Source organism: Anomaloglossus baeobatrachus, chromosome 1 (genome assembly GCF_048569485.1).
Source record: "Anomaloglossus baeobatrachus isolate aAnoBae1 chromosome 1, aAnoBae1.hap1, whole genome shotgun sequence".
Taxonomy (NCBI): domain Eukaryota; kingdom Metazoa; phylum Chordata; class Amphibia; order Anura; family Aromobatidae; genus Anomaloglossus; species Anomaloglossus baeobatrachus.
Window position 1 is genome coordinate 704,552,297 of NC_134353.1, and position 20,367 is coordinate 704,572,663.

At 44.6% G+C, this 20,367-nt stretch overlaps 1 protein-coding gene across 2 annotated transcripts in view; it reads right to left on the minus strand.

The window, feature by feature from the left end:
- GP1BB (glycoprotein Ib platelet subunit beta) overlaps nt 1-12,811 on the minus strand; it is a 36,661-nt gene extending 23,850 nt beyond the window's left edge. Inside the window, exon 1 of one of the 2 annotated variants that reach the window (XM_075341774.1) lies at nt 12,729-12,811. The gene's annotated coding sequence lies outside the window, so the exon portion shown is untranslated. Of the gene's footprint in view, nt 1-8,420; nt 8,507-12,728 lie in introns of those variants that run through there. The other variant, XM_075341773.1, reaches the window with a different exon arrangement.
- Between the last annotated feature and the right edge of the window lie 7,556 nt (nt 12,812-20,367).

The window sequence follows — 20,367 nt, forward strand, 5'->3', positions numbered from 1 at the left end:
CCACACAGTAGACGGGAGGAGGAGCTGACTGTCTCTTCTGTCCCCTTGCCCTCCACTGATAGCATTGGGCCCAGAAGGTCCACACGCCCCAACCTAGGCCAACCCCCGCTTAGGTACAGGGAAACTACCATTTAGGGGTGTTATATGTTAAGTGTGTAAATATGTGATTGACTCTAATGAACCGTGATCATCACCTGATTGTCTAAGTGATTATTCCGGCCGTTGCCGGCAAGTTGTCCCCGGAGGGACCCTGTGTGCTTTTACAACCTGCATGAGAGACTACTCATGGACATGGCCGAGAACTGGCAGGCCACCCACGAACTTGTGGGCTTGTAAATAAGTTGAGGGGTGATATTCCGTCGGAGCCGCCTCCGAAGAGGCAGATTGGAGGAAGGGCCCGCAGCAGAGCAGGCTGGGGCCCGGCCACCACCAGGACCGGTCGCCATCCTCCGGGGGTCAGGGGTCCCCCAAGGACGTGGGGTCCCCTGAAGTGACAGCCGGGTGCGAGACACTATACCCGTTCCCGCTCGGGCAGCCTGAACCTGGACTGGGGTCAAGAGGTGCTGCCCACTTCTTAGGGGCAGCATCAGGGCTAGGTTGCTTGGGTGGGAGAGCGGAAGACATCCGTCCGTCCGTCAGTATTAAATATGTTTTTTTTTATATGTGCAACGTTTAAGTGTCCTCACAAAAATGCTTATGTTTAAAATGTTACATGTTGTTTATATTTTACAGTTTTTGAAAAGAAAAATAAAACCGGTGATGGACGGGCAGCCCGCGGACGGTCTGCATTTCACCAAGGGGGAATGTGGCGCCCTGGCCTAGCCAGGTCGTCACAGACAACATACAAACACCCCACCCCCATCAGACAGGGACAACAGCCAAACACAAAAGCCTTGTTGCCTCCCTCCAGGGTCTGATGTCCACACCAGGTGGGGCGGAGCTAAGCGGTTGGCTCCACCCACCGAGGAGTTCACAGACCTGGAGGTGGGAAAAGTGACAGTTTAGTTGAGGAGTTTGAAGGGAGAGGAGCAAGCACTTGAGTGTCTGGGTTTGTGGCCCAGGCACTGACAGCAAGGTTGGCAGACGGTGGTGGCCGTCTGCAGGAGTGGTGGAGCAACGCGGAACCGTAGGACCGGGGATGGGCGTTGGCCCGCCGGTACCGAACGGGGAGCGAAGTGAAGCCAGCACACACAGGCGGGGCCATCGGACCCCGACCAGGCTTGGAGCCGCCGACAATAGTCAGATCTGAATGTGACTGGAACCCCAGGGGTTTCACAACAGCAAAAGTCCCGATTGAAGGCAACCGCCCACACCGTGAGGGTATACAGCTACCGCCTAAGGCTAGAGACCCCAGGGCCAGCACCTGCGGGCAAACGGGCTCCTCCGGTACCTCAACACCGGGGAGCGGACTACCGTTGGGAATCCATAGTAGTCAGAAGGAGAACATCAAGGTGCAGGGAAAGACAGCCGCCATCACCTGTCCGGGGAGAGACACAGCAGCCGGCTGCGGGACCTGTCCATCCAGCCGTTTGGTTTACCGAGGACTTTGTACCTTTCTTGCTGAGTGAGTACACCCGTGCCATCCGACACCGCGCCGCGCTGTCCCTGCAAGCCTGCACCTCACCAACCCTGCCTCCCCGTCTCATCCTCGGGCCCCGGGACCACCGACCCCTACCCACGGAGGGGGAAAACAACATCCCAGCTGCTCCCTACCATCGCTCCCGGGATCCCCGTCACCAGCAGCGGTAGTGCCTATCTTCACCACGACCCGTGGGTGGCGTCACGGACTAAATCCCCCAAACCAACCACCCCTTTCCCTCACGGGCGAGGAGCGCCGCTCGAGTCCCCGGATCCGGCCCACCGTCGAGCCACCGAGCAGCCGTTGCAGCAGCGCCGGACCCGAGCGTTAGCGAGCGCAGCGCAGTGGTGTCCTCCCCGCCCGCGACATGAGCCCTAACAAAGCCCCTATATAAAGTATGAGCCCTCAAATACCTACCTAGATACAGTATGAGCCCTCAAAATGGCGCAATGCATTGATGTCATCATGCTGTGCGACTTCCCCTGAGTGGTGCTGGCCTCTTGCAAGCCATAAGTGTGACACCCTGGCCTATCAGGTCGTCACAAGGCTGCCATGCAATCTGCCCTTCTGCATGGTACCCGCTCCTCCTTGATTACGGGTCCAGTTAATTTGGTGTTGCTACCAACAGGTGCACATAAAGCCTGAGGAACACTCTGCACCACACCCACCAACCTCCCATTGGGCAGCCAGAGGGGAATAGGGCCACCCAGATGGAGGGATGGAAGAGGGAGGGCAGGAATGTCAGTAGTTGAGTAGTAGTTGAGTAGTGAGACAGCGGTGACAGTGCAGGTCACGCTGTGGAGCCGGGCTCCTGTACCCGTCCCAGGTGCCAGACGTTGGCCTGGCCAGAAGGAGCTGGAACCCCGGTCGCAGGGGGTAGTGACAGGGTGTACGGTGCTGCTACAGAGAGCAGGCCGGCTGCCTTGTTCTACAACCGGGCAGGGGCCAGGGCACGACGGGGTACGTGGACCCTAGGCTGGGCTGAAGCTTCACGCAGCCCAATAATTCACCCAACGGGAACCGTTCCCCACGCGCTCCAGAATTGGGGTACTAGCGCAACGAGGGGGATAGGACTTCCCACAACCGTCCAGAAAATCCCAAGTGTGAACCCTGAGAGTAGGCTCACCTTGCTAGCCACGCAGGTGAGCGGGACCCGAGTAGTCTCAGGCGAAAGGGATCCACCAAGTTACACACAGTGCCAAGGGACAAGGTTTCAGACAAACCAGCAATACTAAAGGGGCACGGACCCAGCGTGCTCAACCAAGGGAAACAGACCATTCAAGAGTTTGGTTTACCTGGTGTCAGCGTCAGTGACATTGGACTGTGTGAGTACTCGATATCCCATCACCCCCGACGGGTTCCCCCCTCCATCCATCACCGGGCCCCGGGACACCAAATCCCCCTACCCATGGAGGGGTTAAACATCCTGCTGTTTCAACACCGTCACCGGGCTCCTTAACAGCAGCGGTGGTCTCTCACATTACCACGCACCGTGGGTGGCGTCACGAACATTATCCCATTCACCACCCAAAAGAATTCCCCCCTTTTTATTTCTGAGGTAGCCGCGCGACCCCGCCTCGGATCCGGAGACCCCTCGAACCACTGTGGATCTGGGTCCGAGCAGCCCGTCGGCTGTCACGGGGGCGGCACATAAGCGGAAGTAGTCTGTGGCATATCTGTGCAAGTAGCAAAGTAGGGAGCCAAATGCTCTCTGCTCCTCTTTAGTCATTAGTATCGGTGTCCAGAGGATGCCGATATTGGGAAAAGTGTTGCACCACGGCCCACTGCCAGATTGCTCATCTAGCATTTGTCAGAATCCCTGCTCCGAGTACCATACCGTCCACAACAATAGCTTCATTCCTATTCTAAATCTGGTTGTGCTAGTGATATGGCTTTTTTAAACCTCTGTTTCTAGGACAGGTTTCCTCAGTGTCAACAATTTGGTTTACAAATTATCAATCCCTCTATAAGATAAATATATACTATTTAGCTGTCCTCTTCATGAATCAAGAACAGCGGATGAGTGGCATTCACCTCTGTGTGCCTCGTCACAAATCCTAATCCAGTCCCTGCTTGGAGTAAAATTTTTGGTGTAGCAAATGCGGTGGTGGTCACATGTCCCCTTCCCACCCCAGACCTGCCCACTTTGTTGGAGCTATGGAAAAATGGTGAGGACGCAAAAAGTTTCAAAATTTTAGCGAAGCCTCAATTTGCGTCAAAATTTTGTAACTTTTCAAAGATTTTTATGTCAGTAGGTAAATGCTTTTATGAATCGGGCCCATTATCACCATTCAAGAAACTTTCACTAGTGGATTGTGTTGTCCTGTGCTTCCTTAAATATACTGCATCACTGAATTACAGGGATAGGAACTTTAGGAGCCCTCGCAATTCCTATGATTGTGTATTAAGACCACCATAATGTTGCCAAGTCAGTTTCAAAACCTTCCCATATTGCAACAGTAGATCTCTGCTTTTCTAATGCTGCCTACCCCAGTGTAGACCATCTGATGAGCAGACAGTCTTGTTCGATCACCATGACAAAAAGTTACGAGTAAAGCCTTAGTTTTAAACTTGCTGTAAAATATTTATTTCACAAAAAAACATGAGTCCTAAACTTTTGTATCTTTGGAAGCATGTTCAATACAAAATTATATTGTAGTACCAAGGAAAAACACAAGTTTTGATTAATTATTTTTTTTTCAAGTCACCAAAGACTAATTTTTATACTTTTTGGCCCTTTGGCAGATTTATGTAAAGTCCACAGGATGAGTTTTTGGTAAATTTTTGATACTGCGTAGTTTCGTTGCACAAAAAATGTAGCATCTTACAGTTCCAGCAAAGTTGATGGGATTTATAGAAATGTCATGCCCGATGTAATTCTTTTTTTGATGCTGCGTAAACTGGTCTGCAACATCGCAATATCTCTTGGCAAGTAAAAAAAATAGAATGAAAAAACCCACAATTAACCTAATTTACCTAATTGGATGCAGAAAGCATGCAACATCAAAAGCACATCAAAAGCTCATCAAATACCCAACGTGGGGACGCAGCCTTAAGCCTCAGTCACACATCCGTGTTGCATTATAATTTTCGCAGATTCCATATGTTCCCATTATGGTACTATTCACATATTCATGTTTTTTTCCGACTGTGTCCATGGAAAACACACGGAGGCATGTGCATTTTTTTCCAGCAACATGGGTGACAATGGCCAACACAAGTCTATAGGTCTGTGAAAAACACATACAGCATACAGATGGCATCCTTGTGCCGTCCATGTGCCATCTGTGTGCTGTCTAGATTTAACATTGGAAGGATGGCTCAGTGGTTAGCACTGTTGCTTTGCAGTCCTGTTGTGATGGGTTCAAATCCCACCAAGGACAACATCTACAAGACGTTTGTGTAGATCTCCTTTGGGCATTATGGTTTCCTCCCACATCATTTAGACAAGATGTCTCAAACACGCAGGTCACATGTGGCCCCTGAGGCTGCTCCTTGCAGCCCACAGGTCTGTGGCCCCCTTGATGTTGGCGGCCGGTGCAGAGGCCACAGCAGTCAGCGCTTTATTTCAGATGATTTGCCGTATTTGCGCAGAGTCAAGCTCTGTGCACAGCTATTGCAACCGCCGATCAATCAGAGGCCAGTAGCTGAAGTGTATGACATCACCTGCTTGCCTCTCATCGGCCGGCGGCTGCCTGTGGAATAGTTGTGCACAGAGCTTGACTTTGTGCAGCACGTATGAAATAAAGTGCTGACTGACTGCGGCACCAAGGGCACGATCACAAAGGGGGCCATGGGCCTGCAGGCCGCAATAAGTGGACATGAGTGAATGGAGGACAGGTGAGAAGAATTGCTGTGTGTGTGTGTAGAATAGTACAATAGGAGAGATACAGTTAGGTCCAGAAATATTTGGACAGTGACACAAGTTTTGTTATTTTAGCTGTTTACAAAAACATGTTCAGAAATACAATTATATATATATAATATGGGCTGAAAGTGCACACTCCCAGCTGCAATATGAGAGTTTTCACATCTAAATCGGAGAAAGGGTTTAGGAATCATAGCTCTGTAATGCATAGCCTCCTCTTTTTCAAGGGACCAAAAGTAATTGGACAAGGGACTCTAAGGCCTGCAATTAACTCTGAAGGTGTCTCCCTCGTTAACCTGTAATCAATGAAGTAGTTAAAAGGTCTGGGGTTGATTACAGGTGTGTGGTTTTGCATTTGGAAGCTGTTGCTGTGACCAGACAACATGCGGTCTAAGGAACTCTCAATTGAGGTGAAGCAGAACATCCTGAGGCTGAAAAAAAAGAAAAAATCCATCAGAGAGATAGCAGACATGCTTGGAGTAGCAAAATCAACAGTCGGGTACATTCTGAGAAAAAAGGAATTGACTGGTGAGCTTGGGAACTCAAAAAGGCCTGGGCGTCCACGGATGACAACAGTGGTGGATGATCGCCGCATACTTTCTTTGGTGAAGAAGAACCCATTCACAACATCAACTGAAGTCCAGAACACTCTCAGTGAAGTAGGTGTATCTGTCTCTAAGTCAACAGTAAAGAGAAGACTCCATGAAAGTAAATACAAAGGGTTCACATCTAGATGCAAACCATTCATCAATTCCAAAAATAGACAGGCCAGAGTTAAATTTGCTGAAAAACACCTCATGAAGCCAGCTCAGTTCTGGAAAAGTATTCTATGGACAGATGAGACAAAGATCAACCTGTACCAGAATGATGGGAAGAAAAAAGTTTGGAGAAGAAAGGGAACGGCACATGATCCAAGGCACACCACATCCTCTGTAAAACATGGTGGAGGCAACGTGATGGCATGGGCATGCATGGCTTTCAATGGCACTGGGTCATTTGTGTTTATTGATGACATAACAGCAGACAAGAGTAGCCGGATGAATTCTGAAGTGTACCGGGATATACTTTCAGCCCAGATTCAGCCAAATGCCGCAAAGTTGATCAGACGGCGCTTCATAGTACAGATGGACAATGACCCCAAGCATACAGCCAAAGCTACCCAGGAGTTCATGAGTGCAAAAAAGTGGAACATTCTGCAATGGCCAAGTCAATCACCAGATCTTAACCCAATTGAGCATGCATTTCACTTGCTCAAATCCAGACTTAAGACGGAAAGACCCACAAACAAGCAAGACCTGAAGGCTGCGGCTGTAAAGGCCTGGCAAAGCATTAAGAAGGAGGAAACCCAGCGTTTGGTGATGTCCATGGGTTCCAGACTTAAGGCAGTGATTGCCTCCAAAGGATTTGCAACAAAATATTGAAAATAAAAATATTTTGTTTGGGTTTGGTTTATTTGTCCAATTACTTTTGACCTCCTAAAATGTGGAGTGTTTGTAAAGAAATGTGTACAATTCCTACAATTTCTATCAGATATTTTTGTTCAAACCTTCAAATTAAACGTTACAATCTGCACTTGAATTCTGTTGTAGAGATTTCATTTCAAATCCAATGTGGTGGCATGCAGAGCCCAACTCGCGAAAATTGTGTCACTGTCCAAATATTTCTGGACCTAACTGTACTACAGGGCATTGCTACAAGAGAAGGACCATTAAAAGGGACTTTAATACAAGAGCACCAGCGTGGGCACATTACTACAAGGGGACAAGGATGGACACATTACTACAGGATGGGGATCAGAATGGGCGCATTACTACAAGGGGACCACGATTGCCACATTACTACAGGATGGAGACCAGGATGGGCACATTACTACAGCATGCAGACCATGATGGACACATTACTACCAGGGAACCAGGATGGCACATTGCTACAGGGCACAATTCTACAAGAAGGGGAACAGGATAAGAAACATTACTAAAAAATGAGGACCAGGATGGAAACATTACTACAAGATGTTGGCCAAAATTACTATATGGTGCTAATTGTAAGACAATATTACTTACAAGAAGGGAACAAAATGTAAAAAAACACATTAAACATAAAGCATGATTTTTTTCACCATTAAAAATGCTTTTTTATATATAAACAAAAAATGTGCATGTTTGTTATAATAAACAAGCAAAATCTGTTCAAAAACAAAGTTGTAAAGATAAATAAATGGTACCAATCAAAATGTCACTAGGCCCTGCAAAGAATGCCCCCTCCCCCCCTCAAATGGCTAAAGTATAAAGAAAGTGCTGGCAAGTTTATAAAAAAAAATAAAATGCTGCCAATTTTGATGTGAGCTCATTACACTAAGTTCGCAACCAAACAGCAAAAAAAAGAGCCCAAGAAGATAAAATACATAATAAATGCAACCACCCATACTACAGCCTCATATATGAATAGAAAGTGTTTAGTTTTGGTGAGGGGACCTGTGGGATTATAGCCCAAGAAATGGAAAAATTCACAATCCAAATATAAAAGTTTAGGAATGTGGGAATTATTTTACTGTAGATATAGTATGTTTCTTTTTTTCTTTGCTAAACATTATAAAGCAGAGGAACGCTGTGGGACAATGGATCAAGCTTTGTTATTGAGGCTTGCAGCACATGGTGTGCTCATATAATGTGCCTCCGTAAGGAAGCAATACAGCAGCACTACTATTGGGATGTTTTTCTGTCCAGAGGCATAGCATGCAACATATTGTTTGGGATTTTTCACATTTTGTGTCTAATAAGACATAGTACAAAACTACTTCTATGACAGCAAAACATTCAATAAAGCTTATCATTTTCTTGGCGTCGGTGCTTATAGGCTTGGAAATATTTAACAAACAAAGAACTTGTACTATATTAACTCGTATTGGGGTTATTTGGTAAAATTCCTTAACCACTTGCAAATAGAATAAGATAAAATAATAATTTGACTTACCCCTATGCTATTGGGATTGTGCAGTCCCGAGGGACACAGTCACTGCGTGGGTGATGACGATGCTGAACCTAAGCTGAACGATAACAGCAAAGTGTCATGGAGTGATAAGACGGCAGAAGTGTTTAAAAGTAACCAAGGCAGGAAACCCCTTCCTGCAAGGGTCACACCCACTTTGGGTCTCACGTAGCAATGGACAGAGGCGTTGATGAGCAGAAAGTGCTTGATAGTGAATGAGAAAGCCCGACTTCAAAAAAAGGATGAACATACCACAAAAAAGTAACATTTTATTTGTTGTGTACTGTGTGTACTGGCTTAATGAAACACCAATAAAATAAAAGGTTGCCAGGTCCCGTCAATGATGACCTCATTTAAAGCCCTCCCAATGACTCAGTATCGTGATTGGGGAAATACATTGAGGCAGCGGTCTTGTTGTCAGCTTTGGAGGTCTTCTTCATTATTAAAGGGTGACGCCCCTGGACTATCAGGTCATCACATGATACTGGGCAAACTGCCCTTCTGTGCGGTATTCCAAGTCCCTCATGGTTCTGGGTCCCTAACTAAGTAGTGTTGCCTCCAACAGCAAATCAAATCCTAGATACACCTTGCACCACACCCACCAGGCACACCAGTGGACGGCTTGAGTGGAATAGAGTCGCCCATGTGGGGGGTCAGGGAGGGAAGGTGAGGTGTGTAGTCAGTAAGTAAGTGAGAGAGTGAGAGGAGGTCGGGAGCGGTGGCTCCTAGAGAAACTGTCTAGGTTGCAGACGATGGTCTGGGCCTAGAGGAGTCGGACCCCCGGTCGCAGGGGATTGTGACAGGGTGCCTGGACCTATCGAGGAGGACATCTGGCAGCCTAGCACTATCACCGGTCTGGGACCGAAGGCACGATGGGGTACACGGACCCTAGGTCGGGGAGTAGCTTCAGGCAACCCAACAATTCACCTGAGGAGAACGGAGCCTTTATGATCTGTTCCCACATGCTCCAGAATTGGGGCATTAGCGCAACGAGGGGGATAGGATTTTCCAATCAAAAATGGTCCAGAAAATCCCAAGCATGAGCCCTGAGAGCAAGCTCCCACACTTAGCCACAGTGGGGAGCGAGGCCCAGCAAGTTCCATACTACTGGACCACCACGTTGAAGTTAACGAGCTCCCCTCAGCGGCAGCGGCACCCAGAGACTTGGTTTACCCGGTTGTCAGCGTCTACTTATTGGCTGAGTGAGTACGAGAGTGACCCCTGCATCCCATGGCATTCCCCTTACCGAGTCCCGGGGCATCCCTTCTACCCGTGGAGGGCTACAACACCTTGCTGCCCCACTTCATAACCTCGGGTACTCCCAACGGCAGCAGCGGTACTCCCCAAATTACCGTACAACACGGGTGGCGTCACGAACTATATATAATCAACTCCCCTGTAAATACCCCCTTAATTTGAGTTGCCGCACGACCCTGGGTCCGGAGACCCTCGAGCCACAGCGAACCCGGATCTGAGCAGTTCGGCTGCTCCCACAGGCGCGGCACACTTTCTTTTATATTTAGAAGAAAAGATGAAAAAAAACCTCATTGGCATAAAAAATTTGGTCTTTATTGAAAAAAATGCATAAAAAGCGGGTCTGAGACCAAGTGCTGGCATTCAAGAGGACAACGGCCATTTCGCGGGGCTGCGCTTCTCCGGGTTCAATGGTAAAGACCAGATTTTTTTTATGCCAGCGAGTGACGCTTTTTTCATCCATACACTCTTTATTCAAAAAGCACCATTGGACAAGGTCCACAGGTGCGCTAACACTTCCGTCCAGACAGCCGGGACACGGGAGCAAGTAATACGGTGGTACATTCCCGCATCTGCCTTTCTTTTATATAACTCTTTGATATTTATCATTATATGTTGCCTGATGAATTTATGAAGATCATTCTTACTTGAGTGGACTCCTTATTAGTGATGGGTGGATCCGGACTATAAAAGTCTGAATCCGCACAGATTCAAAAGAACCCAAGCACTGACTGCAGGCCCGAAGTTGTCAGGTAACTCCAGGTAATGATCCGGATATGGCCACCCGGATAATACAAACAAAATAAAGGGAAAATAACAATAAAGCAAGGGCTTCATACTTACAATGGTAACAATAGTAAATGGACAATATAATTTCTTCTCCTGAGTACAGGGATACTCCCTATGTGGTGAAAAACTACTGTTTTAGCGCCTTCAGGGATTGGAAGATTGGTATTTGATTTTTCTAGTGCAAAATTGTCTGCAATAGATAGCGGACTCCATATCATGTATGCAGAGCCCCTTATGTGCCTTAACAGTGAAAAACCTCCACAAGTGACCCCATTTTGGGAATATAGACCCCTCAAGGAATTTATCTAGATTTGTAGGGAGCAGCTTGAACCCCCAGGTGCTTCACCGACTGTAATAACCATTTTTTTAGGGACTACATCACATTTGAAGTTACTTTGAGGGGCCTATATGCCAGAATCTCCAAAAGTGACGCCATTATAATAACTGCACCCTTCAACGTGCTGAAACCCACATCCCATAAGTTTATTAACCCTTCAGGGGCTTCACAGGAACTAAAGCAATGTGGAAGAAAAAAATGAAAATTTTACTTTTTCCCACAAAAATGTTGTTTTGGCCCCAAAATTTTTTATTTTCACAAGGGTAACAGGAGAAACTGAACCATACAATTTGTTGTGCAATTTCTCCTAAGCATGCTGATAGCTTATACTGTATGTGGGGGAATACTATTGTTTAGGTGCAAAGCAGGGCTCAGAAGAAAAGGAGCACTACATGATGCAAACTTGGCTGCAATCGTTAGTAGACACCATGTCGCGTTTGGAGAGCCCTTTGCCTAAACAGTGGAAACCCCCACAATCAACTCCATTTTGAAAACTAGACCCCTCAAGTAATTTAACTAAATGTGTAATGAGCTCTTTGAATCTCCAGATGCTGCACAGAATTTTATAATGTTGAGCTGTGAAAAATAAAGAATGTAGTTTTTCTCAAAAAAATGTTGATTTAATCCTAATTTTTACATTTTTACTAATCTATCGGAAGAAAATGGACCATATGATTTGTTGAGCATTTTCTCCTGAGTACAGGTATACCCCAGATGTGGTGGAAAACTACTGTTTGGGTACACGGCAGGGCTTGAATGGGAAAGTGCGGTATTTTAGATGGAACAGATTGCAGATAACATCCCATTTGAAGAACCCCGGAAATGTCAAAACAGCAGAAAAAAACATAAGTGAACCCATTCTGGAAATTATACCTCTTAAGAAATTCATCTACGGGTGTAGTGAGCAATTTTAATGCTCAGGTGTTTCATGGAATTGTATAAAATTGGGCTATGAATATAAAAAAAAATTACATTTTTTCCCCTAAAATGTTTTTTTGGGGGGCGGGGCCTGAATATGTGAGAGGACGCACTGCGGGAGAGCTCCCTCCTTGGATATCTGCTTACAAACCGCTCCACTGGTCCACCACGATCGCTCGTAACCCCTGCTGAGACATAGGAGATCCCCCCTCACTTACCGCGCACACTGAATTGCAGCACCATGACCGGAGGAGTGAACAGGAGACACTGGGAAGCTCTGTACAGAGTGCAGGAAACCTCAAATTGGCGCTGGCCAGCCACCCTCAGGTTCCAAGGCGGGAAGGAGCACAGCCACACACAAGCTGTTGGGCTTTGCCAGACTCCCAAGTAGAAAGCTTCCCTCCTCTGATGCAGGCACTGATAAGCTAACGAAGGTACAAGGCAGATTCGCTACATTAGCAGAGGAAGGGGAGAGGTCAGCGTTCCAGCCCTGGAGGAAGACAGGACCCCACAGGCTCAGTGCGCCCAGGCCCCAACTGCAGGAGATATAACCATCCCATGTGTGAGGTGGGACACCAGGGAGAGGAACCCACATTCAAAGACGTTCTCACAGCCATCACACAGTTTGCCAACACTGTGTCCTCCCTAAACATACAGATGGGGCAAATTAAAGATGAAATCTGCCACATGAGTCAAGGTCTGCAAAAAGTAACTGATTCTATGGCAGCCTCAGAATGGGATAAATATTGATCTGGAAGATAAAATGCCCCAAGTGACCAGTGATATGAGTAGATATGAACAACAACTGGCAGCTGAATAAAACAGATGACCTGGAGAACAGACTGAGGAGGAATAATGTGAGGGTGATTGGTATACCTGAAAAAAACAGAAGAGACTAATTCATCTGAATTTTTGGAGAAATGGCTACATAATATATTTGGAGATGAAATCCTTTCACTGTTTTTTGCGGTGGTAAAAGCACACAGGGTACTCACGAGACCACTACCATCAGGAGCTCCGCCAAGACCAGCGCTGATTAAATTGCTCCACTACAGGGACGTTATTCTAAGGGAAGCCTGCAATAAAGGAGATGTCACTGTTAATGGCCACAGAATCTCATTCTTTCTGGATTATTCGTAAATATCGAAAAGGAGGGCACAATTTACGGATGTAAAGCAACGCTTGCATGCTCTGCAAGTCTCTTATTTCATGGTGTATCCAGCAAAGTTAGAGTAGCAGCATTGAATGAGACTTTTTTCTTTGAGTATCCTAAAAACGCCCTCCGGTGACTCGACTTGAATGAGCAGTGGATTAAACTAAATCTGCAACGGTGATGTCCTTTGTTTCAAGCTATGTGCCATCGATAAATAATCAGTTGACTGTTCTATTTGCTTCAGATACAGTGCTAAGCATTAATGAGTACACCCCAAAAGATTTTTCAGAAAACTTTAGTTTCCTTTGAATACTATTATTTCCTATAGGATACCACACTACATAATACTCCCACAAGTGTGGGCCTTTTATTGTAAACAAGATTTGTTATTTTGGACACCCAAAAAAGTAATTTTCCTAGCAAAGTCATTCAAGACCATGTTGCAAAAATGAATATTCCACAATGAAAGTCTTAGGAGTAAAGCTAAAGTTTGGACTACAAAATTCTAATTAAGAATTCAACCAAGTTCAATTATTCATTAAACGGGCATCCAGCACACGGTTGACTACAAAAGGGAGTTAGTTAAAGAAAATCCCTTCCCACTTCATGCTGTTAGCAATGGCACAACATGAAAGAGAAATGAGACCTGAGAAAGAAAATAATTAAGTTACGCAAGAAAGATGAAGGTGACAAGAAGATCAGCAAAGCTTTACTTCTCAGTCTGAATACTGTAGCAAAAGTCACACAAAAATTTAACAAGGAACTTCAACCATGGAACTTCAAAAATCTCACAAAGACGTCCACGCCAACCATGGAAGTTAACACCTAAACAGCATCTTCTGATGAGAAGGGTTGAAGAAAATTGACTTACAAGTTCACTGCAGTCAACTAAAGTAATGTAAAAAGCCAAACTAGAGTGAAGTAAAAAGCCAAACCAGAGTGAGTGTTTCCCGTGAAATAATACAGCAAGCACTGCAGAGGTGTGCATGGGTGTTGTCTATGAAGGAAGCCTACCCTAAAGCCCATGCACAAAAAAGCCTGCCTATAATTTCCCCGGGCCGTTGCTGAAAAATATGAAGACTACTGGGACTCTATAATCTGGAGTGATGAGAACAAGATAAGTGTTTTTGGAATTGATAACTTCAAAACTGTATGGTGTTGCAAAGGTGAGGAGCACAAAGAAAAATGCAGTACCTACAGTGAAACATGGTGGTAACAGTGTCCTTAGGTGGAGCTACATGAGTGCTGATGGTGTCAGGGAGCTACATTTCATTCATGGTATCATGAGTTTACAGATATACTGCTATATTGTCACACAGAGATTTTTCTGACTGTCATGGCGGCGGTGGGATCTGTTCAAACTACTGATTCTGACTCTCCACCCAATAAGTTCTCTGGTGTCTGTGATCAACGCAGGTAGACTCAAGCGTTAACCTGCAGAGTAGTAGTTCATATGCAAGCTAGCAAGAGTTAATCTCTGCTAGTCTGCTTGTTAAGGCCACGTCACACGCTACGATATATCTAACGATATACCAGCGGTCATTGTACACATTGGCACAAATGACAAAGTTAGAGGTAGGTGGAAGGTCCTTAAAGATGATTTCAGGGAATTAGGTTGTAAGCTTAAAGCATGGACCTCAAAGGTGGTATTTTCGGAAATACTACCTGTGCCACGAGCCACACCAGAGAGGCAAAGAGAGATCAGGGAGGTTAACAGGTGGCTCAGGAATTGGTGTAGGAAAGAAGGTTTTGGGTTCCTGGAGAATTGGGCTGACTTTTCAGTTGCCTACAGATTCTATGCTAGGGATGGGCTGCATCTTAATGGGGAGGGTGCAGCTCTGCTGGGGCAGAAAATGGCTAGAAGGTTGGAGGAGTGTTTAAACTAGGAATGGGGGGTGAGGGTATTCACTTTATAGAAGGGGAATGTAGTGCAGATAGTGACCAGGGCACAAGTAATGAAATTGGGGGTGGTACGGGGGGAAGGGTTAGGACAGTCAATACAGTAAGCAGGAATACAGGTACAGAGTCATACGTAACATGCATGTACACTAATGCCTGAAGCCTCACAAATAAGGTGGAGGAATTAGAATTATGTGAGGGTACTGAGAATGTAGAGTCCCTATGGGTGGAGATAAGGAGGGGGAGAATGAATAATAAAATACTGATAGGAGTGTGTTATAAGACGCCGAATATTATGGAAGAGGTAGAGAATCTCCTCATAAAGCAAATTGATAAAGCAACGAGTCTCGGAGAGGTAATTATTATGGGGGACTTTAACTATCCTGATATAAATTGGGGAACAGAAACTTGCAGTTCCAGCAAAGGAAATAGATTTTTGATAACAATGAAAGATAATTACCTTTCACAAATGGTACAGGACCCCACAAGAGGGGGAGCACTACTAGACCTTGTACTAACCAATAGGCCAGACCGCATATCAAATATACAAGTTGGGGGTTACTTGGGGAATAGTGATCACAAAATAGTAAGTTTTCATGTATTTTTTAGTAAGATGTATAGTAGAGGGGCTACAAGGACATTAAACTTCAGGAAAGCAAATTTTAAACGGTTGAGAGATGATCTTAGTGCAATAAACTGGGATGATGTACTAAGTAATAAAAGTACACAAAGCAAATGGGAGACTTTTATGAGCATCCTGAATAGGGCTTGTGCAGAAAATATACCCTATGGGAACAAACATGCTAGAAATAGGAGGAAACCCCTATGGCTAAATAGAGCTGTAAGGGAAGCAATAAAAGAAAAACAGAAAGCCTTAAAAGAATTAAAGAGGGTAGGTAGTGATGAGGCATTATATAATTCTAGAAAATTAAATAAAATATGTAAAAAGCAAATTAAGTTAGCTAAGTTTGAGACAGAGAGACTCATTGCGAGAGAAAGTAAAAATAATCCTAAAATATTCTTTAACTACATAAACAGTAAAAAACTGAAAAGCGATAGTGTTGGCCCCCTTAAAAATAGTCTTGGTGAAATGGTGGAAGGGGATGAGGGTAAAGCCAACCTGCTGAATGACTTTTTTTCTACGGTTTTTATACAAGAAAATGCCATGGCAGATGACATGACCAGTGATACCATAAATTCACCCTTGAATATTACCTGCTTAACACAGCAGGAAGTACGCCGCCACCTCGAAATCACTAAGGTTGACAAATCTCCGGGCCCGGATGGCATACACCCCAGAGTATTACAGGAATTGAGTTCTGTGATAGATAGACCATTATTTTTAATCTTCTCAGATTCCTTAATAACAGGGTCGGTACCGCAGGACTGGCGCATAGCAAATGTGGTGCCAATATTCAAAAAGGGGACAAAAACTGAGCCGGGAAATTATAGGCCGGTAAGTTTAACCTCTACGGTTGGTAAAATCCTTGAGGGTTTCTTGAGAGATGCTATACTGGAGTATCTCAAGAAAAATAACCTTATGACAGAGTATCAACATGGGTTTATGAGGGATCGATCCTGTCAAACTAATTTGATCAGCTTCTATGAAGAGGTAAGTTCAAGCCTGGACCAGGGAAATGCAGTGGATGTTGTGTATATGGACTTTTCAAAAGCTTTTGATACGGTGCCACACAAAAGGTTGGTACATAAAATGAGAATAATGGGGATAGGGGAAAATATGTGTAACTGGGTTAAAAACTGGCTCAGTGATCGGAAACAAAGGGTGGTTATTAATGGTACGTACTCGGACTGGGTCTCAGTTCATAGTGGGGTACCACAGGGGTCAGTATTGGGCCCGCTTCTTTTCAACATATTTATAAATGACCTTGTTGGGGGCATGCGGAGTAGAATTTCAATATTTGCAGATGATACTAAACTCTGCAGGGTAATCAATACAGAGGAGGATAAGTTTATATTACAGGGAGATTTATGTAAATTGGAGGATTGGGCTGAGAAGTGGCAATTGAAGTTTAATGTAGATAAATGTAAGGTCATGCACTTGGGTAGAGGAAATAACATTTATGATTATGTACTTAATTGTAGAACACTGGGTAAAACAGACACAGAAAAAGACTTGGGTGTATGGGTGGATGGTAAACTTCACTTTAGTGGACAGTGTCAGGCAACTGCTGCCAGGGCTAATAAAATAATGGGATGTATTAAAAGAGGTATAAGTGTTCATGAAAAAAATATAGTTCTACCTCTGTACAAGTCACTAGTGCGACCGCACTTAGAATACTGTGTACAATTCTGGTCAACGATATATAAGAAGGACATAGCTGAACTGGAGAGGGTGCAGAGAAGAGCCACCAAGATTATTAGAGGAATGGGTGGGCTGCAATACCAAGACAGGTTATTAAACTTGGGGTTATTTAGTTTGGAAAAACGAAGGCTTAGGGGGGATCTAATCACAATGTATAAATATATGAGGGGACAGTACAGAGACCTTTCCAAAGATCTTTTTACACCTAGGCCTGCGACTGGAACATGGGGGGATCCGCTACGTCTTGAGGAAAGAAGGTTTAATCATAATCACAGACGAGGATTCTTTACTGTACGAGCAGTGAGACTATGGAACTCTCTGCCGCATGATGTTGTAATGAGTGATTCACTACTAACATTTAAGCACAGCCTGGACGCCTTTCTTGAAAAATTTAATATTACCAGTTATGTATATTAGATTTTATGACAGGGTATTGATCCAGGGAACTAGTCTGATTGCCGGATGTGGAGTCAGGAAGGAAATTTTTTCCCCATTGGAACTTGTTTGCCACATTGGTTTTTTTTTGCCTTCCTCTGGATCAACATGTTAGGCTACGGGTTGAACTAGATGGACTTAGGGGTACTTTGCACACAGAGATAAATCTTTGGCAGATCTGTGGTTGCAGTGAAATCATGGACATATTCTTCCATTTGTGCACAGCCACAAACCTGGCACTGATTGTCCACAATTTCACTGCAACCACAGATCTGCCGCAGATTTATCTCTGTGTGCAAAGTACCCCTTAGAGTCTCCCTTCAACCTTAAAAACTATGATACTATGATATGTCGGCGGGGTCACGGAATTTGTGATGCACATCCGGCACCGTTAGAGATGTCATAGTGTGTGACAGCTCTGAACGACTGTGAACTAGCAAAAATACTCACCTTATCATTGCTCGTTGACACGTCGTTCATTTTCAAAATGTTGTTCCTCCTTCTGTGCGCCGGTTGTTCATCGTTCATCTGAGGCAGCACACATCGCTACGTGTGACACCCCAGGAACGTGCTGGCTCCTTTTTCTCTGTTATGACTGTAGTTATGCTACAATTTCTGGTGACTGACCATCACCATACCATGCACGCCTGATTTTGCTTTGCAATATATTCCTCCTGTTGGTAGCTGTTCAGATTCAGTTACCTCACCCCTTTCCACAGGCAATGCTAATTAAGCACCATTCTTGGATCTGGTCCGCCTTTATCAATGGTTGCTGTCTGGCACTGGGAGGGTCAGTTCTGATATAGTCCTGGTATGTGTAGAGCTTGCTCCACATGCTGGGACCTGGGCTGGTCGCTATCCACAATTGCCTTTTTTGCAACATGGAAGCGGCTATATACAGGTTACAGGCATGTGTGCTCCATTATGGTTCTGCTTTTAACTTTATCTAGGAGGCCGCATGGCACATGAAATACGTAATATAGGTTAGGACCCCCCTATTGAGATTTGCCGTGACGTTGGCAGGGGTGGCTCAAAGAATTGATCAATTATTTGCTAAAAATCTCATTTTTATAGTACAGTTGGAATAAATCTGTGAATTTTCACTTTTTATATGATGCATGCCAATTTCAGATCGTGCTGGCTCCTTTTTCTCTGTTATGACTGTAGTTATGCTACAATTTCTGGTGACTGACCATCACCATACCATGCACGCCTGATTTTGGTTTGCAATGTATTCCTCCTGTTGGTAGCTGTTCAGATTCAGTTACCTCACCCCTTTCCACAGGCAATGCTAATTAAGCACCATTCTTGGATCTGGTCCGCCTTTATCAATGGTTGCTGTCTGGCACTGGGAGGGTCAGTTCTGATATAGTCCTGGTATGTGTAGAGCTTGCTCCACATGCTGGGACCTGGGCTGGTCTCTATCCACAATTGCCTTTTTTGCAACATGGAAGCGGCTATATACAGGTTACAGGTATGTGTGCTCCATTATGGTTCTGCTTTTAACTTTATCTAGGAGGCCGCATGGCACATGAAATACGTAATATAGGTTAGGACCCCCCTATTGAGATTTGCCGTAACGTTGGCAGGGGTGGCTCAAAGAATCGATCAATTATTTGCTAAAAATCTAATTTTTATAGTACAGTTGGAATAAATCTGTGAATTTTCACTTTTTATATGATGCATGCCAATTTCAGATCGTGCTGGCTCCTTTTTTTCTTAGGGGACAATATGGGCACGATACTACAGGGGACAATATGGGCACAATACTACAGGGGACAATATGGGCACATTACTACAGGGGACAATATGGGCACATTACTACAGGGGACAATATGTGCACATTACTACAGGGGACAATATGGGCACATTACTACAGGGTACAATATGAGCACATTACTACAGGGTACAATATGGGCACATAGCTACAGGGGACAATATGGGCACATTACTACAGGGGACAATATGGGCATATTACTACAGGGGACAATATGGGAATATTACTACAGGGAAAAATATGAACACATTACTACAGGGAACAATATGGGCACATAGCTGGAGGGTACAATATGGACACAGCTACATTGGACAATATGGGCACATTACTACAGGGGACAATATGGGTACATTTCTACAGGGGACAATATGAACACATTGCTACAGGGAACAATTTGGGCACATTGCTACAGGGGATAATATGGGCACATTACTACAGGACACAATATGGGCACATTACTACAGGACACAATATGAACACATTAATATGGGGAACATTACTACAGGGCACAAGGATGCGCACATTACATTTTACTGGTATCTATTTTTATTTTTGAAATTTACCAGTAGCTGCTGCATTTCTCACCCTAGGATTATACTTGAGTCAATCTTCCCAGTTTTCTTGTGGTAGATATAGGTGCCTCAGGTTGGCTTATACGTGAGTATATACGGTATTTATCCTGCAAAGGTCTCATACAGCTTTGAAGACAGAAAAATGTTCTGGATCTTTTACTATAGCAAAACAAAGGCAAATTATTTAGTGAACAGATAGTTTTTATTGTGCAAAATAAGGAAATATAAAATATATTGAATAAATAAGATAAATGGGACCGAAAGGATGATTTCAGCGTATGATCCAGAAACATAATGTGAACATTGCCTTAGTGATCACCAGTTTATTGTAATTTCATTTTCGTACTGTAAGGATAAATTAATTTATCAAAGCTTTTATGCCATGATATAATGATTCAGCATTTTATAGTCATTATCATCTTGAGCAGAATATATTTGGATATATAGCATATTTCTACTTATATGGAGGTAATTA